This window comes from Lissotriton helveticus, chromosome 1_1 (assembly GCF_964261635.1).
Source record: "Lissotriton helveticus chromosome 1_1, aLisHel1.1, whole genome shotgun sequence".
NCBI classification, from domain to species: Eukaryota; Metazoa; Chordata; class Amphibia; order Caudata; family Salamandridae; genus Lissotriton; species Lissotriton helveticus.
This window is the reverse complement of record NC_136057.1, coordinates 32,181,912-32,189,252: the sequence shown is the minus strand read 5'-3', so window position 1 is coordinate 32,189,252 and position 7,341 is coordinate 32,181,912. Positions and strand designations below refer to the sequence as shown.

General features: G+C 48.0%; 1 pseudogene; it reads left to right on the top strand.

The window, feature by feature from the left end:
- Positions 1 to 1,049: 1,049 nt before the first annotated feature.
- Positions 1,050 to 1,990, top strand: LOC144757530 (olfactory receptor 6Q1-like; annotated as a pseudogene).
- The last annotated feature ends 5,351 nt before the right edge of the window (positions 1,991 to 7,341 follow it).

The window sequence follows — 7,341 nt, the reverse complement described above, 5'->3', positions numbered from 1 at the left end:
AGGAATACGTTTTGTGAAAAGATTAATGCTATGTTTCAGACTAATGTCGTTCTACTATTACATATTTTCTTTGCTAATGTGGTTGACTCTTGGAAAGCTTTTCAGTTAAATTTATCACCTAGCAAAATGTGGTAGGTGTCATTCATAAACTAAAAATAAGTAATGAATTAATTGTTCCTTCTTTATGATGTCCTTCAAAATATCCCACATGTTGTCAACTTTGATAGCTTTTAAACCTTCTTGTGCTGAGGTGGTGCTAAAGAACTGATCCCCAGTAATGCTGAACCTCAATGATAATATGGTGTAATGATATTTGTCATCATCCCAAAATATATGATATTTTACTTAAAATATTTACAGCATTTCACTATCTGCATATTTTAATGTTTTAGTTTTATTTATTACAAAGGTGAGTTTGGTAGTTATGGTAGCTTTACTTTTCTTTCTCTTTCTACTCCCTTACATTTAAACCTATTTATGATTCTAAAATGCAACAATTGTCCTAAAGCCATATTTCTGATTTGATGTAAATATTGTTTGTAATTTCTGACAAATTTGCTTCTTATATGTAATCTTAAGTGTTGTTCTTGACAGCTTTTCCTCAATGAATTGGAGGATTTTCAATTCCTACCAAACACTAAATGATGCAATTGATAGGGAATCCTGCTCACCCAGCATTCTCGACTCTTTTGTAAGGTTTCATAAAAAAAAGTCTCAGTTTGACAATTTGCTGAATGTAGTGGAAATGTGTTTTATTTCTGGGCAAAGATATCACCATGTGCTATTGCCAGATGTGGCAGTTCAATCCTTGTGCCAGGATGGTGAAAGTTAAACCACAGTTTGGGTACGGTCCTTAGTAGAGAGAATATACCCATGCCACCTACTAACCTTTAATTGCAAATTGAACGCTAAAACTAGACCATCATCTAACTATTTTCCAGGAAAAAAATGTCCATGTGTCTGTATCTGAACCAGGTCTTTGTGTACCTATTGCTTACTCCTCTGACTCAGTGCTTATCTAAACCCTGCAGATGGACTCGCCACCACGGATGAGTACAGCCAATCAAACCACAGTGACAGAATTTATCCTTGTCGGTTTCCCCACCAGCCGGGGGTGCGAGATTTTGCTTTCCTGGTTTTCCTACTCATCTATATTTTGACAGTCACAGAGAACGTCATCATTGTCTTTCTTGTATGTTGTGACTACCGCCTTCACAAACCAACATGTATGTCTTCCTGGTCAACCTGTCTATCATCGAAATAGGGTACATATCTGTGACGCTGCCAAACCTGCTGGTGAACATGCTCTCTGGAAGGAAGAACATTTCCTACACTGCCTGCATCTCACAGTTGTACATCTTTACGTTCCTGGGAGCAACGGAGTGCTTTCTGCTGGCAGCCATGGCCTTCGACCGCTATGCGGCCATCTGCAACGCACTGCGCTACCAAGCCATCATGACCAGCAGTTTGTGTGCACGGCTGGCAGCATGCTGCTGGTTGACCGGCTTCTTCACTCCTGTCTTGCCCATCCTATTTCTGTGCCTCCAGACTTTTTGTGGCCCCAGCATCATCAACCACTTTTTCTGTGATGCCTCGCCGTTGCTGACACTGTCATGTAGCGACACCCATGGTTGTGCTCCTCAGCTCCCTGCTAGTGATTGCGTTGTCGTATGGGCACATCATTACCACCATCATGGCGATTCCTTCCACGACTGGACGATTGAAGGCCTTCTCTACCTGCACCTCCCATCTGACTGTGGTCTTCATCTATTATGGGACAATGGTCTTCATGTACATTAGGGTGACCAATCTACCTTCCCAGGACATGAACAAGGTGGTGTCAGTCTTCTACTCGGTGGTCATTCCCTTCTTTAACCCCATGATATACAGTTTGAGAAACAAGGAGGTAAAGCAGGCGCTCTACAGAGTATTTCTTAGAAGATCAAGATTCTCATTAAATTTGAGACTCCATACTTCAGCTGCAAAGTAGGAACTCAGCATCATTCTTAAACAACAGCAAAAGTTGGGGTTTAGTTATGGAAGTAAACAAGCAATATCCCCCGCCCCACCTGAAAGTCAAGGGGGACAGCAATAGCATCCATGGTGTTGATATGAAAGGGAAGGATGACAAGGTAGTAGTGACCAACAAGAGAGACACCAAAACTGGTAGCCGTAGGTGGGCTGCCATCAGGCTGATGCAGTTACCCACATAATGCATGCTGTTTCCAACTTGTTGATTGCCTTGAAGATAACTGAGCAGCAGGTGGCTATAAGTATGGCTATAAGCCTGCTGCTGTGTTACAAAAAACAGTGGTCCCTACTCGTGGACACAATGATATACTGAGCTAATAATCACACACCTGATAAGTGTTATGTCTTTTGTCCAACCGGACAAGGAATTTATTTAACAATTTTCTTAATAAAAACTGAATGAACACATTAATAACAAGTGGGCACAGCCGTGACCCACAACATTCAGACAAAACAACGAACAGAATGGTAAAAGGAGCAAAGCAAAAATATGTCTGTGTACTTGTAGTCAGTGTTACAGACAGAGAGTGTTATAACCACACCATTGCATTTCACAATAAATTTAATGGCATATTTCATAAGGGTTTTTTTTGGTCGACAACGTTTCGATGCCTGAGTTAAATGAGGGGCATCATCATCACGACAAAAATATAGTCATTGTTGTCTTTAAATATTACACTGCCTTTTAACGCAATTGCGTATCACATCAGACAATTCAACGGATAAGCAGATACCATGAACAATGGAGGAATCGGTACTGCTGTTTCCAGCGTTGAAATGTCATCTGGATTGGGAGCGAATAGCTCGATATGCAGAAGTCGGCGGCACTGTGGCTGATGGTGGGGTTCTGGTGTAAGCCTGCTGCTGTCAACTTTCCAATGTCGAATCTACAGCCTATGACTCTTCCTCTCACCTGCCTCTCCACCACCATTGTGGATTGTGCAGAGGTAGAAGAGACCCAGGGGCTCAGGACAAGAGCACACTCTGAGCCTTCCTCCTCCAGTCACTGGAGCTGAGGAGAGAGGGATGAGGGACTCCGCCTCATCTTCTGGGTCGCCCTATGATCTGCCAAATGAAGAAGAATTTAGCAAAACAGAGGAATAATCCAATGCTGATTTCAGCCTCCTTTGACAGCTCCTGTCATGTACATGCAGTCGGAGCCGTTAAAGGAACTGAGCTTTCAGAGGCGCAAAGTAGTTGTAAAACCGGTGTCTCTTGTTGTTTTTTAAATTAGAACATTCTACCGTCATAGGACGGAATTGTTCTAAGTGACTTACAGCCCGCCATTCCAGGCTTTAGCATCCATTAAAGACCCACTCCCCTGTTACAGGCCCTTCCCTTTAGTTCGGGCCTATTACTCTGGAGTGGGCCTTTAATGGCTGATATAGACTGCAACAACCGTTTATAAGGCTATAGCATTATGCTCACAGATGCCAATGACAGATATGCAGTAAAAATTCAGTATTAGTACTAAATGAATGAATGAATAAATGACTACACATTTCTACAGCGCATGGTTACCCGGAGGCAGCCCAGCGCTTCAGTGGTCCATTCATCCCCGATGATTTAGGAGAATAAAAATGTTTTCAGCATATTCCTAAACCTGAGATGGTTCTCTTCCAGCCGGATAATATCGGGCAGGCTGTTCCAAAGTTTTGCCGACTGTACAGCAAAACTCCTGCCGTCCATACGGCTTTTCCTTATCCTAGGGACTATCAGTAAGTTCTTGTTACTGGATCTAAGGGTCCTGTTAGTTTGATAGGGGCAGAATAAAGGTTGATTGAGATCAGGTCCTGTCTTGGTCAGGGCTTTGTGAACGATGGTTGTTGGACCCGGCCTCGTGGCGTGGTCCTACCCCTCCGCATGGTGGGCCCGGGATGACATCGGCCCTCCGTCGACCCGCTGTCGACCCCCCTGAACACGAACCATCGATGAGAGCAGCCCCCCTGGCAACCCACGGCTCTCCCCCCTGGGACCCCGGCGGACCCTGCTCGCCAACACTGCCGGTCTGGCAACCATGCCAGGCCACCCATTCCGGCCCGACTCTATCTTGGGCCCATCACGTCCCGAGCACGTGGCCACAGCCATCCCTGGCCCCGGCCCCAGCGAAGCCCCGACATCGAGGCACCAAGATCCTGCCAGGTGGTCGAGTGGCCACTTGGAGGATACAGGAGAAGGGGGGTTTCGATGGGCCTCCAGCCGTCCCCGGACGCCTGGTATCAATCGCCCCCAGCCTCCCTGGGCGCTGGCTCCACCCCCCTGCTGGGTGTCTGGACACCTTCATCCCGGCCCCTCTGACCCCCAGGCGCGAGGGTCCGGACATCAAAGGACTCCAGTCCTATATCTGGGCCAGCCCTGATTTGGGACTTCAGTTGTATCTTGGAGTCGAAGCCCTGCTGACCTCGTCACGGCTGATCCTGATAAGAACTCTGGAACCTGGAACCTCGAGGCCCTGCTGACGCTGTCGCGGCCTGACCGAGCTGAACCACCTTCGAGGCCCTGTTGACGCTGTCGCGGCCTGACCGAGCTGAACCACCTTCGAGGCCCTGCTGACGCTGTTGCGGCCTGAGCCACGCTGAACTATATCGAGGCCCTGCTGACGCTGTCGCGGCCTGACCCCTTGAACTATCCACGCACCAGTTGGTGCCGAGACTGTCCCGCTACCCCCTTTCCCGAAACCAAGACTTTACGGATCCCTCGATCCCGGTGTGATAACCTTATGAGAACTTGCCTTTCTTTCTTATATAAAGATTCTTGAGAATATTCCTTTGTGTGGTGTCTGTCTGTGGTAGTGTGATTGCTCAGCTGTTACGATTGTAGGTGAGGAGCCTCGCCAAGGAGGCCTCCCTACGGCGCTCAGTCTATTCCATAGTGGGAGGTGGGTCTCGGGGCGGGCAGTCAGACATCTTCTGTCTCCCCTGGGATCGCCTTTCCAACATTGGTGGCAAGCGACGGGATCCAAGCCCGCGCAAATCGTACAGCGAGTAACTCGCCACTACTAACAGAGACACACAGCAACCATGAGTACTAAGGAAGCCGGAACGACCACAGAATTCCAGAAGGAACGATTAGAGGATTACACCCATAAAGAACTCAAACAATTCTGCAAAGCCCTGGGTATCGCTACCACCGGACTAAGCACAAAAGACGATTTTAAAGAAGCGCTGCAAACGTGGGTGGAGACCGGAGCGACTCCGCCCCAAACTAACGATGACATTGTCCTAGAGGTACCCCTGAGTACAGTCATAACCCCAGTAGAAGAAAGAACCGCCAACGGAGAACCGGGCCTCTCCCATGAAGACGCCCGAGAGCGAGAGAGGAGTCGGCTCCATGAACTAGAACTCGCCCGACTCCGGCTGGACGGAGAACTCCAATTAGCCGAAAAGAAAATGGCCCTTGAGCAACTACGATTAGAGGGAGACCTAGAAGAGAGGCGGAGGCAAAGAGAATTGGAAGAAAAAAAGCTCACGTACGAACACGAGCGTGGCCTCAAGGAACTAGAAATCAAAGCCAAGATCGAAGAGGCTGGCGCCGCGGTAACCCGGAACCCTCCACCTCCTGCTGACCCAAAGGTCCACATTCCTAAGGATGTCGTCAAGGAGTACTACAAAAATGACGATATCCAGCAATGGTTCAAGGCGTATGAAGTTGCCATGACCGCGCACCGCATCCCGCGAAAAGATTGGGGTGCCGGCTTATGGGGGAGATTTGTCAGCGAAGGAAGAGACACCCTGCTAGAGCTGGCCGAGGACATGATGTCCTCCTATTGTGGAAAAGTAAATTTTGCCATGTTCTGTGTCCCTACGCGTCCTCCATCATATGTTATGTGTGCATGATTAATATGCATATGTATTCCCCATGTTCGATTAAAGACGCAATTACAGTTGTGTCCATCTCTAGTATGTCAGTTTCCAGTTCTCGTGAATACTACGAATATCAGGCCTATGTAAAGTCACGTTGCCACGTTTCTCAGTGTGCACGTTATTTTATTGTAAAGTCCCCGTTTCTAGGCCTCAAAAGGGCCTGGACACCAGATTCAGCTCCTGACTCCTGAAGCCTCGCTGAGGAGCGATACAGCCCCCACCTGTATCCTCGACCCTTCACTTACTTCCTGCCTCGCAGTGCCCGGCTCAGCCTAGCCCTGCCTCTGAGTCTGCCAAGAGTATGTTATGATTCCAGTTATCAGTCCAGCCCTCCTTCTCTACATTCCTAAGCTACTGAATCGCATCAATAGTTTCCGTCATTGTCTAGCCTTTACGTCTCCACGTTAGAGAAATACTGTATTAATGCTCATTTAATATTCTTCATCACGCACTACATGTAGAATAATGCATGCTCCAGTCTTAGAGTCCGTTAGCCTCTCCCCTCCTGACTCTTAGTTCATATCAACATGTTCTCTAAACATCAGATACTAGATACTGCTTAGGTACATGTCGCCCTGACTCTCCAGACTTCAGTCTCTGCTCCTAGCACAGAGTTCGTAGCCCCCAGCTTCTCCTAGTAACACGTCATTGCCAGTTTGCGCGCACCATTAGGTCAGAGGTCCCGGCTCCTTAGGTAGCCCCCTCCATGTTTCCGCCCCATTTATGACATAGTCTGTTACGTTTGCATCACATGTCTATGTATACGCCTCTGTTACACCTACTTTCACCCTTATCTTTCGCGACTGCTACGCGTCACGCCTATTACTCCACCCACTGCTCCGCCTATCATATGTATTGTAATGCAACTGTTTTAGTATATATGATCATGTCTTGTTATTTAATGTTACGCCGGTCCCGATTCTGCCCCCGGCAGCGCTGCCATCCTATTCCTATGCAGGTTGTCCTGTTCCTGTCCTTTATGCTGTAATAAACCTGCAAAACTCCTACTACCTCGAATCTTGACTCTTATTTATTGAGCTATCTGTTATTCATTTATTCATTCAAAAATAGATCCGGTATTATTTATTTATATACCACAGAATGGCGCCCGAATAGGGACTTGCCCTTTCCCCACGCGTCGGTGAAGCCATGCCGACCCCCTGACCCTCTGCAGTCGTGACGGAACTCTTCTGCGCACCGGCAGATATTTCTGCTTCAAGTATCCCTCAGGCCCACGGAGGAGACGGAGGAGGCGGTCCAGCATCCAGACGAGACGGTGGAGGAACGCGGCGAGTCCCGACCAGAGCCCAAGCCGAGAGTCCAAGGTCCGAGGTATCCGGAGGCCCACCCGTAACAGAAGTCCGAAGTTCGTCCGTCCGGCGTCGAAGCAGTCCAGTCCAGTCCGAGGCCTTCCGTTCTTGCTGCCCGGTGAGTACCGTTGCTGGGG